Source organism: Gadus macrocephalus, chromosome 9 (assembly GCF_031168955.1).
Source record: "Gadus macrocephalus chromosome 9, ASM3116895v1".
Classification (NCBI taxonomy): Eukaryota; Metazoa; Chordata; class Actinopteri; order Gadiformes; family Gadidae; genus Gadus; species Gadus macrocephalus.
This window is the reverse complement of record NC_082390.1, coordinates 5282727-5295932: the sequence shown is the minus strand read 5'-3', so window position 1 is coordinate 5295932 and position 13206 is coordinate 5282727. Positions and strand designations below refer to the sequence as shown.

The window sequence follows — 13206 nt, the reverse complement described above, 5'->3', positions numbered from 1 at the left end:
ATATTACAGGCACTGCTTGCGTAAAGTATCCGTAATAACACCAAGGTTTTATTGAGTAAGCGAGTGTTTTCCATGCTAATGACATGGGCGCTAGTCTACTCACTTCATGTTGTGATTTCGTCCCACAATGCAATGTAGAATCTACAGTGTAGATCCCAGGTTGTATCAAGTTTGTTTCATTCAACAAATGTTGACATATTTAACAAATGTGAAACAATATGACTTAAAAACTGCTACATGATGTGCTGTACTAACCTAAACTAGTGCTGATGATCAAATGTTCAGAAACGTGGGCATAATATACCCTTGTGTAAGAGGTTGTAGTGAAAAACAAACAAACTGTCAATATTTCTATTGTTATCTTTGCGCAGCGGCAGTATCGTAGCCTATGAGGTCTAACTGAGGCGTGATTATTGCTAGTTGAAAACTTTACCCAATACCCCGCCAAAGACGACTTGCAATATAGTCGGCGATGGCAATTTTTGACAGTTTCTAAGGAGACTGATAATATGTTCAAAATAAATTATCCTTCAATTTTTACAGCAATTGGTGTTTGTTTACTGAGCGTATTATTCCTAATTTCAAATTATATGTCTGTTTGACCTACTTGACCACTATATTACAGGCACTGCTTGCGTAAAGTATCAGTAATAACACCAAGGTTTTATTAAGTAAGCGAGTGTTTTCCATGCTATTGACATGGGCGCTAGTCTACTCACTTCATGTTGTGATTTCGTCCCACAATGCAATGTAGAATCTACAGTGTAGATCCCAGGTTGTATCAAGTCTGTTTCAAGTTTGTTTCATTCAACAAATGTTGACATATTTAACAAATGTGAAACAATATGACTTAAAAACTGCTACATGATGTGCTGTACTAACCTAAACTAGTGCTGATGATCAAATGTTCAGAAACGTGGGCATAATATACCCTTGTGTAAGAGGTTGTAGTGAAAAACAAACAAACTCTGTCAATATTTCTATTGTTATCTTTGCGCAGCGGCAGTATCGTAGCCTATGAGGTCTAACTGAGGCGCGATTATTGCTAGTTGAAAACTTTACCCAATACCCCGCCAAAGACGACTTGCAATATAGTCGGCGATGGCAATTTTTGACAGTTTCTAAGGAGACTGATAATATGTTCAAAATAAATTGTCCTTCAATTTTTACAGCAATTAGTGTTTGTTTACTGAGCGGATTATTCCTAATTTCAAATTATATGTCTGTTTGACCTACTTGACCACTATATTACAGGCACTGCTTGCGTAAAGTATCAGTAATAACACCAAGGTTTTATTAAGTAAGCGACTGTTTTCCATGCTAATGACATGGGCGCTAGTCTACTCACTTCATGTTGTGATTTCGTCCTACAATGCAATGTAGAAACTACAGTGTAGATCCCAGGTTGTATCAAGTCTGTTTCAAGTTTGTTTCATTCAACAAATGTTGACATATTTAACAAATGTGAAACAATATGACTTAAAAAATGCTACATGATGTGCTGTACTAACCTAAACTAGTGCTGATGATAAAATGTTCAGAAACGTGGGCATAATATACCCTTGTGTAAGAGGTTGTAGTGAAAAACAATCAAAATCTGTCAATCTTTCTATCGATATCTTTGCGCAGCGGCAGTATCGTAGCCTATGCGGTCTAACTGAGGCGTGATTATTGCTAGTTGAAAACTTTACCTAATACCCCGCCAAAGACGACTTGCAATATAGTCGGCGATGGCAATTTTTGACAGTTTCTAAGGAGACTGATAATATGTTCAAAATAAATTGTCCTTCAATTTGTACAGCAATTGGTGTTTGATTACTGAGCGTATTATTCCTAATTTCAAATTATCTGTCTGTTTGACCTATTTGACCACTATATTACAGGCACTGCTTGCGTAAAGTATCCATAATAACACCAAGGTTTTATTGAGTAAGCGAGTGTTTTCCATGCTAATGACATGGGCGCTAGTCTACTCACTTCATGTTGTGATTTCGTCCCACAATGCAATGTAGAATCTACAGTGTAGATCCCAGGTTGTATCAAGTTTGTTTCATTCAACAAATGTTGACATATTTAACAAATGTGAAACAATATGACTTAAAAACTGCTACATGATGTGCTGTACTAACCTAAACTAGTGCTGATTATCAAATGTTCAGAAACGTGGGCATAATATACCCTTGTGTAAGAGGTTGTAGTGAAAAACAAACAAACTCTGTCAATATTTCTATTGTTATCTTTGCGCAACGGCAGTATCGTAGCCTATGAGGTCTAACTGAGGCGCGATTATTGCTAGTTGAAAACTTTACCCAATACCCCGCCAAAGACGACTTGCAATATAGTCGGCGATGGCAATTTTTGACAGTTTCTAAGGAGACTGATAATATGTTCAAAATAAATTATCCTTCAATTTTTACAGCAATTGGTGTTTGTTTACTGAGCGTATTATTCCTAATTTCAAATGATATGTCTGTTTGACCTACTTGACCACCATATTACAGGCACTGCTTGCGTAAAGTATCAGTAATAACACCAAGGTTTTATTAAGTAAGCGAGTGTTTTCCATGCTAATGACATGGGCGCTAGTCTACTCACTTCATGTTGTGATTTCGTCCCACAATGCAATGTAGAATCTACAGTGTAGATCCCAGGTTGTATCAAGTTTGTTTCAAGTTTGTTTCATTCAACAAATGTTGACATATTTAACAAATGTGAAACAATATGACTTAAAAAATGCTACATGATGTGCTGTACTAACCTAAACTAGTGCTGATGATCAAATGTTCAGAAACGTGGGCATAATATACCCTTGTGTAAGAGGTTGTAGTGAAAAACAAACAAACTCTGTCAATCTTTCTATCGTTATCTTTGCGCAGCGGCAGTATCGTAGCCTATGAGGTCTAACTGAGGCGCGATTATTGCTAGTTGAAAACTTTACCCAATACCCCGCCAAAGACGACTTGCAATATAGTCGGCGATGGCAATTTTTGACAGTTTCTAAGGAGACTGATAATATGTTCAAAATAAAATGTCCTTCAATTTGTACAGCAAGTGGTGTTTGATTACTGAGCGTATTATTCCTAATTTCAAATTATCTGTCTGTTTGACCTACTTGACCACTATATTACAGGCACTGCTTCCGTAAAGTATCCGTAATAACACCAAGGTTTTATTGAGTAAGCGAGTGTTTTCCATGCTAATGACATGGGCGCTAGTCTACTCACTTCATGTTGTGATTTCGTCCCACAATGCAATGTAGAATCTACAGTGTAGATCCCAGGTTGTATCAAGTTTGTTTCATTCAACAAATGTTGACATATTTAACAAATGTGAAACAATATGACTTAAAAACTGCTACATGATGTGCTGTACTAACCTAAACTAGTGCTGATGATCAAATGTTCAGAAACGTGGGCATAATATACCCTTGTGTAAGAGGTTGTAGTGAAAAACAAACAAACTCTGTCAATATTTCTATTGTTATCTTTGCGCAGCGGCAGTATCGTAGCCTATGAGGTCTAACTGAGGCGCGATTATTGCTAGTTGAAAACTTTACCCAATACCCCGCCAAAGACGACTTGCAATATAGTCGGCGATGGCAATTTTTGACAGTTTCTAAGGAGACTGATAATATGTTCAAAATAAATTATCCTTCAATTTTTACAGCAATTGGTGTTTGTTTACTGAGCGTATTATTCCTAATTTCAAATTATCTGTCTGTTTGACCTACTTGACCACTATATTACAGGCACTGCTTGCGTAAAGTATCAGTAATAACACCAAGGTTTTATTAAGTAAGCGAGTGTTTTCCATGCTATTGACATGGGCGCTAGTCTACTCACTTCATGTTGTGATTTCGTCCCACAATGCAATGTAGAATCTACAGTGTAGATCCCAGGTTGTATCAAGTTTGTTTCATTCAACAAATGTTGACATATTTAACAAATGTGAAACAATATGACTTAAAAACTGCTACATGATGTGCTGTACTAACCTAAACTAGTGCTGATTATCAAATGTTCAGAAACGTGGGCATAATATACCCTTGTGTAAGAGGTTGTAGTGAAAAACAAACAAACTCTGTCAATATTTCTATTGTTATCTTTGCGCAGCGGCAGTATCGTAGCCTATGAGGTCTAACTGAGGCGCGATTATTGCTAGTTGAAAACTTTACCCAATACCCCGCCAAAGACGACTTGCAATATAGTCGGTGATGGCAATTTTTGACAGTTTCTAAGGAGACTGATAATATGTTCAAAATAAATTATCCTTCAATTTTTACAGCAATTGGTGTTTGTTTACTGAGCGTATTATTCCTAATTTCAAATGATATGTCTGTTTGACCTACTTGACCACTATATTACAGGCACTGCTTGCGTAAAGTATCAGTAATAACACCAAGGTTTTATTAAGTAAGCGAGTGTTTTCCATGCTAATGACATGGGCGCTAGTCTACTCACTTCATGTTGTGATTTCGTCCCACAATGCAATGTAGAATCTACAGTGTAGATCCCAGGTTGTATCAAGTTTGTTTCAAGTTTGTTTCATTCAACAAATGTTGACATATATAACAAATGTGAAACAATATGACTTAAAAAATGCTACATGATGTGCTGTTCTAACCTAAACTAGTGCTGATGATCAAATGTTCAGAAACGTGGGCATAATATACCCTTGTGTAAGAGGTTGTAGTGAAAAACAATCAAAATCTGTCAATCTTTCTATCGATATCTTTGCGCAGCGGCAGTATCGTAGCCTATGAGGTCTAACTGAGGCGTGATTATTGCTAGTTGAAAACTTTACCCAATACCCCGCCAAAGACGACTTGCAATATAGTCGGCGATGGCAATTTTTGACAGTTTCTAAGGAGACTGATAATATGTTCAAAATAAATTGTCGTTCAATTTGTACAGCAATTGGTGTTTGATTACTGAGCGTATTATTCCTAAATTCAAATTATCTGTCTGTTTGACCTACTTGACCACTATATTACAGGCACTGTTTGCGTAAAGTATCAGTAATAACACCAAGGTTTTATTAAGTAAGCGAGTGTTTTCCATGCTAATGACATGGGCGCTAGTCTACTCACTTCATGTTGTGATTTCGTCCCACAATGCAATGTAGAATCTACAGTGTAGATCCCAGGTTGTATCAAGTTTGTTTCATTCAACAAATGTTGACATATTTAACAAATGTGAAACAATATGACTTAAAAACTGCTACATGATGTGCTGTACTAACTAGGGATGGGCATTTGAAGAAATTTTCTTGATCGAGCATCGCTAGAGTTATCGATCAATTATCGATTAATCATTAACTTTTTTCTATGTTTTTTTTCTAATGTTTTTATCAATGAAATCTTTATTCCAACAATAATGTATGGGCCAAAATTAATACAATACAGTTAACTTGAAGACCTACAACTGTTTAACAGTTTTAAAATAATAAATACAGGCATTATAGGTTATAGGCCTATGCGGCGCTCGTAAAGTCCGAACAATGCGCCTACAGGCGCTCTTAAAGGTTTGGAAACGATTCAACAAGACTAAATCTGTAGCCTATTCCAATTACAATAAGTAGCGAACTTATCGGACAACAATAATCAAACAAAGGCAGTAGGCTAAAAGTGGGCATTAAACTGTATAACTGTTATGAAAAAAAAAGGGGGGGAAAAGGCCGACATATAATGCCTGCAGCCGGCGCGCGGAAAAGGCTCGCAACAAAAAGATGAGCCACCCATTTACAAACAATTGCATGAACTAGTCTATCTAAAAGCAATACCTTATTGAACATATATAAGGCTGGACTTGTTGCTAAAATATCACCGTTTTGGCAAAATGTAACGACTCCAAGAGGCACCAAGCGGAGCGAGAGTCAACACATTAAGAAAGAAAAGAGCGACTCACATACGGTGGTGACTGTCGTCCATAGCATACAGTAACTCCAGCCTACATATTTTTGTTTAGGAATATAAGCATGTTAACATGCTCGGGGGTCAGACGCGAACGCAGCCTTGTAACTGTCAGTCCAGCAGCAGAAAACACCCGCTCTGACGGGACCGAAGTTGCGGGGATGCAGAGGTATTGTCGCGCTAACTTTGACAGCCTGGGGAACCTTCTTCCATTCACTTTCCACCAGTCGGCAGGGTTATATTCAATTAAATGCTTCAAGACTCACAGTATGCAACACAACGTCCTTTTAATCGATAACAATATAAATTGATCGACGCATTTCTTAACGATCAATTATCGAGCATCGATTAATTATGCCCATCCCTAGTACTAACCTAAACTAGTGCTGATGATCAAATGTTCAGAAACGTGGGCATAATATACCCTTGTGTAAGAGGTTGTAGTGAAAAACAAACAAACTCTGTCAATATTTCTATTGTTATCTTTGCGCAGCGGCAGTATCGTAGCCTATGAGGTCTAACTGAGGCGCGATTATTGCTAGTTGAAAACTTTACCCAATACCCCGCCAAAGACGACTTGCAATATAGTCGGCGATGGCAATTTTTGACAGTTTCTAAGGAGACTGATAATATGTTCAAAATAAATTATCCTTCAATTTTTACAGTAATTGGTGTTTGTTTACTGAGCGTATTATTCCTAATTTCAAATGATATGTCTGTTTGACCTACTTGACCACTATATTACAGGCACTGCTTGCGTAAAGTATCAGTAATAACACCAAGGTTTTATTAAGTAAGCGAGTGTTTTCCATGCTAATGACATGGGCGCTAGTCTACTCACTTCATGTTGTGATTTCGTCCCACAATGCAATGTAGAATCTACAGTGTAGATCCCAGGTTGTATCAAGTTTGTTTCATTCAACAAATGTTGACATATTTAACAAATGTGAAACAATATGACTTAAAAACTGCTACATGATGTGCTCTACTAACCTAAACTAGTGCTGATGATCAAATGTTCAGAAACGTGGGCATAATATACCCTTGTGTAAGAGCATGTAGTGAAAAACAAACAAACTCTGTCAATATCTCTATCGTTATCTTTGCGCAGCGGCAGTATCGTAGCCTATGAGGTCTAACTGAGGCGCGATTATTGCTAGTTGAAAACTTTACCCAATACCCCGCCAAAGACGACTTGCAATATAGTCGGCGATGGCAATTTTTGACAGTTTCTAAGGAGACTGATAATATGTTCAAAATAAATTATCCTTCAATTTGTACAGCAATTGGTGTTTGATTACTGAGCGTATTATTCCTAAATTCAAATTATCTGTCTGTTTAACCTACTTGACCACTATATTACAGGCACTGTTTGCGTAAAGTATCAGTAATAACACCAAGGTTTTATTAAGTAAGCGAGTGTTTTCCATGCTAATGACATGGGCGCTAGTCTACTCACTTCATGTTGTGATTTCGTCCCACAATGCAATGTAGAATCTACAGTGTAGATCCCAGGTTGTATCAAGTTTGTTTCATTCAACAAATGTTGACATATTTAACAAATGTGAAACAATATGACTTAAAAACTGCTACATGATGTGCTGTACTAACCTAAACTAGTGCTGATGATCAAATGTTCAGAAACGTGGGCATAATATACCTTTGTGTAAGAGGTTGTAGTGAAAAACAAACAAACTCTGTCAATATTTCTATTGTTATCTTTGCGCAGCGGCAGTATCGTAGCCTATGAGGTCTAACTGAGGCGCGATTATTGCTAGTTGAAAACTTTACCCAATACCCCGCCAAAGACGACTTGCAATATAGTCGGCGATGGCAATTTTTGACAGTTTCTAAGGAGACTGATAATATGTTCAAAATAAATTATCCTTCAATTTTTACAGTAATTGGTGTTTGTTTACTGAGCGTATTATTCCTAATTTCAAATGATATGTCTGTTTGACCTACTTGACCACTATATTACAGGCACTGCTTGCGTAAAGTATCAGTAATAACACCAAGGTTTTATTAAGTAAGCGAGTGTTTTCCATGCTAATGACATGGGCGCTAGTCTACTCACTTCATGTTGTGATTTCGTCCCACAATGCAATGTAGAATCTACAGTGTAGATCCCAGGTTGTATCAAGTTTGTTTCATTCAACAAATGTTGACATATTTAACAAATGTGAAACAATATGACTTAAAAACTGCTACATGATGTGCTGTACTAACCTAAACTAGTGCTGATGATCAAATGTTCAGAAACGTGGGCATAATATACCCTTGTGTAAGAGGTTGTAGTGAAAAACAAACAAACTCTGTCAATATTTCTATTGTTATCTTTGCGCAGCGGCAGTATCGTAGCCTATGAGGTCTAACTGAGGCGCGATTATTGCTAGTTGAAAACTTTACCCAATACCCCGCCAAAGACGACTTGCAATATAGTCGGCGATGGCAATTTTTGACAGTTTCTAAGGAGACTGATAATATGTTCAAAATAAATTATCCTTCAATTTTTACAGTAATTGGTGTTTGTTTACTGAGCGTATTATTCCTAATTTCAAATTATATGTCTGTTTGACCTACTTGACCACTATATTACAGGCACTGCTTGCGTAAAGTATCAGTAATAACACCAAGGTTTTATTAAGTAAGCGAGTGTTTTCCATGCTAATGACATGGGCGCTAGTCTACTCACTTCATGTTGTGATTTCGTCCCACAATGCAATGTAGAATCTACAGTGTAGATCCCAGGTTGTATCAAGTTTGTTTCATTCAACAAATGTTGACATATTTAACAAATGTGAAACAATATGACTTAAAAACTGCTACATGATGTGCTGTACTAACCTAAACTAGTGCTGATGATCAAATGTTCAGAAACGTGGGCATAATATACCCTTGTGTAAGAGGTTGTAGTGAAAAACAAACAAACTCTGTCAATATTTCTATTGTTATCTTTGCGCAGCGGCAGTATCGTAGCCTATGAGGTCTAACTGAGGCGCGATTATTGCTAGTTGAAAACTTTACCCAATACCCCGCCAAAGACGACTTGCAATATAGTCGGCGATGGCAATTTTTGACAGTTTCTAAGGAGACTGATAATATGTTCAAAATAAATTATCCTTCAATTTTTACAACAATTGGTGTTTGTTTACTGAGCGTATTATTCCTAATTTCAAATTATATGTCTGTTTGACCTACTTGACCACTATATTACAGGCACTGCTTGCGTAAAGTATCAGTAATAACACCAAGGTTTTATTAAGTAAGCGACTGTTTTCCATGCTAATGACATGGGCGCTAGTCTACTCACTTCATGTTGTGATTTCGTCCCACAATGCAATGTAGAATCTACAGTGTAGATCCCAGGTTGTATCAAGTCTGTTTCAAGTTTGTTTCATTCAACAAATGTTGACATATTTAACAAATGTGAAACAATATGACTTAAAAAATGCTACATGATGTGCTGTACTAACCTAAACTAGTGCTGATGATCAAATGTTCAGAAACGTGGGCATAATATACCCTTGTGTAAGAGGTTGTAGTGAAAAACAATCAAAATCTGTCAATCTTTCTATCGATATCTTTGCGCAGCGGCAGTATCGTAGCCTATGAGGTCTAACTGAGGCGTGATAATTGCTAGTTGAAAACTTTACCCAATACCCCGCCAAAGACGACTTGCAATATAGTCGGCGATGGCAATTTTTGACAGTTTCTAAGGAGACTGATAATATGTTCTACATAAATTGTCCTTCAATTTGTACAGCAATTGGTGTTTGATTACTGAGCGTATTATTCCTAATTTCAAATTATCTGTCTGTTTGACCTACTTGACCACTATATTACAGGCACTGCTTGCGTAAAGTATCCATAATAACACCAAGGTTTTATTGAGTAAGCGAGTGTTTTCCATGCTAATGACATGGGCGCTAGTCTACTCACTTCATGTTGTGATTTCGTCCCACAATGCAATGTAGAATCTACAGTGTAGATCCCAGGTTGCATCAAGTTTGTTTCATTCAACAAATGTTGACATATTTAACAAATGTGAAACAATATGACTTAAAAACTGCTACATGATGTGCTGTACTAACCTAAACTAGTGCTGATTATCAAATGTTCAGAAACGTGGGCATAATATACCCTTGTGTAAGAGGTTGTAGTGAAAAACAAACAAACTCTGTCAATATTTCTATTGTTATCTTTGCGCAGCGGCAGTATCGTAGCCTATGAGGTCTAACTGAGGCGCGGTTATTGCTAGTTGAAAACTTTACCCAATACCCCGCCAAAGACGACTTGCAATATAGTCGGCGATGGCAATTTTTGACAGTTTCTAAGGAGACTGATAATATGTTCAAAATAAATTATCCTTCAATTTTTACAGTAATTGGTGCTTGTTTACTGAGCGTATTATTCCTAATTTCAAATTATATGTCTGTTTGACCTACTTGACCACTATATTACAGGCACTGCTTGCGTAAAGTATCAGTAATAACACCAAGGTTTTATTAAGTAAGCGAGTGTTTTCCATGCTAATGACATGGGCGCTAGTCTACTCACTTCATGTTGTGATTTCGTCCCACAATGCAATGTAGAATCTACAGTGTAGAACCCAGGTTGTATCCAGTTTGTTTCAAGTTTGTTTCATTCAACAAATGTTTACATATTTAACAAATGTGAAACAATATGACTTAAAAACTGCTACACGATGTGCTGTACTAACCTAATCTAGTGCTGACAATCAAATGTTCAGAAACTTGGGCATAATACACCCTTGTTTAAGAGGTTGTAGTGTAAAACAAACTACTTTGTCAATCATTTTGTCTGTATCTTTGCGCAGCGGTAGTATCGTAGCCTATTTGGTTTAACTGAGTCGTGATTGTTGCTAGTTGAAAACTTTACGCAATACCCCGCTTAAGATGACTTGCAATATAGTCGGCGATGGCAATGTTTGACAGTTTCTAAGGAGACTGATCATGTGTTCAATATAAATTCTATGAACAGCAATTTGTGTTGGATTACTGAGTGTATTCCGCCTAATTTCCAATTATCTCTGTCTGTTTGACCTACTTGACCACTATATTTTTGAAAATGAATACAAACTGAAAAGCTATAGCATCCCCGATTGTAATGGACTTCGCCACGCTCAGTGTGTTGCGTAATTAAAATTACATTTCAATCCGCAAATCTGTAAAAGTTTTGCAAAACGGATTGAAATGTAATTTGAATTTCGCATTTGACAAAATGTTATTCTATATTTATTGTTATAACTTTTGCATTTCATTGTCACTTTGCATGTTAAAATACACTTTGAATAACGTGTTTACTAATTACATTATTAAATTACTTAATGAATTGTCAATTGCATAATGTAAAGACTTATTGAATTGCAAATTGCATTGCCATTTGAATATTGCTACATATATGCTTCCATATACGGTATATGCTTCCTTACGCTAGCCTACTCACTTCATGTTGTGATTTCATCCCACAAAACACTGCAGATTTATTTGTAAACTGATCTTTAGTCAATGCTTAAAACTTATAATAAAACATTGTTTTTTGTGAATTGTTAGAACTCGTTTTCTAGTAGGCTACCTTGTTATTTTTGCCCAGTGTATTTGCATAATAATAATAATAATACTTTTATTTAAAGGCGCCTTTCTCGTCACTCAAGGACACCGTACAGAGGTAAACAAAAGTCATTTGAGAGAAACACAATTAGAAAAAAAAAAAAAAATGTATAGAAATGTTACGTATTTTAAGAATCTAAGCTACCCACACATAGACCCAATGAAGCAGGACCAAACATATAAGCCGTAAATACCATACATAGCCACAAGGGGAGCAAGACCTTACTGAAGGCTGTAATAAATACTTAAGCCACAGAAGGCAGCACCACAGACCAGGCGAGAAAGCCGAGGGTTATCTCAAATCGGCTCCCCCCACTACTTCCGGACCGCGCTGTTCAGACCATAAAAGCCTACAGATCGAACATTATCTTCAGAATCTTCCGGCAGCTATTAGACAACCATCATGGGTTAATGTTTTTGATCAGCTAGGAGATACTCGCACGTGCTTAGAATACATCTTCAATATCTCTTTGCTTCAGAGTATCAGTTTACCATACCGAAAATACTTTATGCTAAATAAAGTCTCTTTAAAGCTATTCCTTTGGATTCGATCACTTTCCTTGAAGAACTCAGCAGAAAGAAAGAAAAGTTGTTGCAACACAGACATAGTAATTGGCATCAGGTGGAATAGGCAGTTTTGAACAGATGGGTTTTGTGATGTGATTTGAAAAGTGGAAAGGAAGTGATGTTTCTGAGTTCGGGTGGTAAAGCATTCCAGAGACGGGGAGCAGAGCGGCTGAATGTTCTGTGCCCCACGGTGATGAGACGGGCAGAGGGTACAGACATGGCCACTAGATGTCACCCGTGGACTTATTATTGATATTTATCAAGTTAGCTCATTTACATTATGATACAAGTAATCTAATAATCTAGTAAAGCCTATCTACAAATGCAACAATCATATTCAAAGTTAAGTGTAGTCATTTAAAAGTGAGAATATGTTTGCTGTAACTGTAAACATCAAATGGTCATCATTTTGTAAACTGTTAAGTTTATTTTGATCAGGCATTAGCATGTCTGGTTTGTTAGCTGTAGCCCAACCATCTTGTGTACCTGCCGTAGAGGAGTGTAATTTCGCAGATCTCTGATTAGGACGAGACATGGGGGTGTTGTGCTGTCAGGAGGGTACGGGCTGTAATCAGTCTTCTCATCAGGTGTCGGGGTACACAGCCTCCCCTGTCTCTACGATAGTGATGATGAAAACTGCACCTCTTCCTAGCTCTCTATTAGTCAGATGTAATGCAATGAAATGTGATTTGTGAGAGAGACACTATTCTTGGCTTCTGATTAGACATGCCCTCTGAATACATAAGATGTTTGAGGGGGAACTAGCTACTACAGCTAGGTCTAAAGTACTCTGTAAGGGGAACGTAAGGCTACCATTGCTTTTGCAACTGTGCTATATATTATTTCAAATGTATCATGTGCTCAGTTTATCAGTATACCTTATTGTCTACAATAAGCACCCCGTCTTGAAACTGCATCTTTATTAATTTACTTTAATAAATTATATTTATTTGCCTTTTTGTAATCTTAATCGTATACGACCTCTGGAATTCCAGGGTCCATTGAAACAGGAATCCATCGGCCCTCATTGTGTAGTGGTTGTATAATCCTGTGTGTGGTCGGATGACCTGCATATGACCCAGTGCTTCTTCAACA

General features: G+C 37.1%; 16 non-coding genes across 16 annotated transcripts; all 16 read left to right on the top strand.

Moving 5' to 3' along the window:
* The first annotated feature begins 359 nt into the window (after nucleotides 1–359).
* LOC132465272 (U4 spliceosomal RNA) lies at nucleotides 360–501 on the top strand. The gene has a single exon (XR_009527506.1). It is a non-coding gene; the product is annotated as a U4 spliceosomal RNA (small nuclear RNA).
* Nucleotides 502–988: 487 nt separating this feature from the next.
* On the top strand, nucleotides 989–1130 carry LOC132465339 (U4 spliceosomal RNA). Its single transcript, XR_009527570.1, has one exon. It is a non-coding gene; the product is annotated as a U4 spliceosomal RNA (small nuclear RNA).
* Nucleotides 1131–1617: 487 nt separating this feature from the next.
* Nucleotides 1618–1759, top strand: LOC132465293 (U4 spliceosomal RNA). Its single transcript, XR_009527527.1, has one exon. It is a non-coding gene; the product is annotated as a U4 spliceosomal RNA (small nuclear RNA).
* A 476-nt stretch (nucleotides 1760–2235) lies between these two features.
* Nucleotides 2236–2377, top strand: LOC132465266 (U4 spliceosomal RNA). Its single transcript, XR_009527501.1, has one exon. It is a non-coding gene; the product is annotated as a U4 spliceosomal RNA (small nuclear RNA).
* Nucleotides 2378–2864: 487 nt separating this feature from the next.
* On the top strand, nucleotides 2865–3006 carry LOC132465338 (U4 spliceosomal RNA). Its single transcript, XR_009527569.1, has one exon. It is a non-coding gene; the product is annotated as a U4 spliceosomal RNA (small nuclear RNA).
* Nucleotides 3007–3482: 476 nt separating this feature from the next.
* LOC132465337 (U4 spliceosomal RNA) lies at nucleotides 3483–3624 on the top strand. Its single transcript, XR_009527568.1, has one exon. It is a non-coding gene; the product is annotated as a U4 spliceosomal RNA (small nuclear RNA).
* Nucleotides 3625–4100: 476 nt separating this feature from the next.
* Nucleotides 4101–4242, top strand: LOC132465267 (U4 spliceosomal RNA). Its single transcript, XR_009527502.1, has one exon. It is a non-coding gene; the product is annotated as a U4 spliceosomal RNA (small nuclear RNA).
* A 487-nt stretch (nucleotides 4243–4729) lies between these two features.
* On the top strand, nucleotides 4730–4871 carry LOC132465270 (U4 spliceosomal RNA). Its single transcript, XR_009527505.1, has one exon. It is a non-coding gene; the product is annotated as a U4 spliceosomal RNA (small nuclear RNA).
* A 1521-nt stretch (nucleotides 4872–6392) lies between these two features.
* Nucleotides 6393–6534, top strand: LOC132465336 (U4 spliceosomal RNA). The gene has a single exon (XR_009527567.1). It is a non-coding gene; the product is annotated as a U4 spliceosomal RNA (small nuclear RNA).
* A 476-nt stretch (nucleotides 6535–7010) lies between these two features.
* LOC132465335 (U4 spliceosomal RNA) lies at nucleotides 7011–7152 on the top strand. The gene has a single exon (XR_009527566.1). It is a non-coding gene; the product is annotated as a U4 spliceosomal RNA (small nuclear RNA).
* A 476-nt stretch (nucleotides 7153–7628) lies between these two features.
* LOC132465334 (U4 spliceosomal RNA) lies at nucleotides 7629–7770 on the top strand. Its single transcript, XR_009527565.1, has one exon. It is a non-coding gene; the product is annotated as a U4 spliceosomal RNA (small nuclear RNA).
* A 476-nt stretch (nucleotides 7771–8246) lies between these two features.
* LOC132465333 (U4 spliceosomal RNA) lies at nucleotides 8247–8388 on the top strand. The gene has a single exon (XR_009527564.1). It is a non-coding gene; the product is annotated as a U4 spliceosomal RNA (small nuclear RNA).
* Nucleotides 8389–8864: 476 nt separating this feature from the next.
* On the top strand, nucleotides 8865–9006 carry LOC132465332 (U4 spliceosomal RNA). Its single transcript, XR_009527563.1, has one exon. It is a non-coding gene; the product is annotated as a U4 spliceosomal RNA (small nuclear RNA).
* Nucleotides 9007–9493: 487 nt separating this feature from the next.
* On the top strand, nucleotides 9494–9635 carry LOC132465288 (U4 spliceosomal RNA). The gene has a single exon (XR_009527522.1). It is a non-coding gene; the product is annotated as a U4 spliceosomal RNA (small nuclear RNA).
* A 476-nt stretch (nucleotides 9636–10111) lies between these two features.
* Nucleotides 10112–10253, top strand: LOC132465269 (U4 spliceosomal RNA). The gene has a single exon (XR_009527504.1). It is a non-coding gene; the product is annotated as a U4 spliceosomal RNA (small nuclear RNA).
* A 486-nt stretch (nucleotides 10254–10739) lies between these two features.
* On the top strand, nucleotides 10740–10881 carry LOC132465294 (U4 spliceosomal RNA). Its single transcript, XR_009527528.1, has one exon. It is a non-coding gene; the product is annotated as a U4 spliceosomal RNA (small nuclear RNA).
* Nucleotides 10882–13206: the final 2325 nt, after the last annotated feature.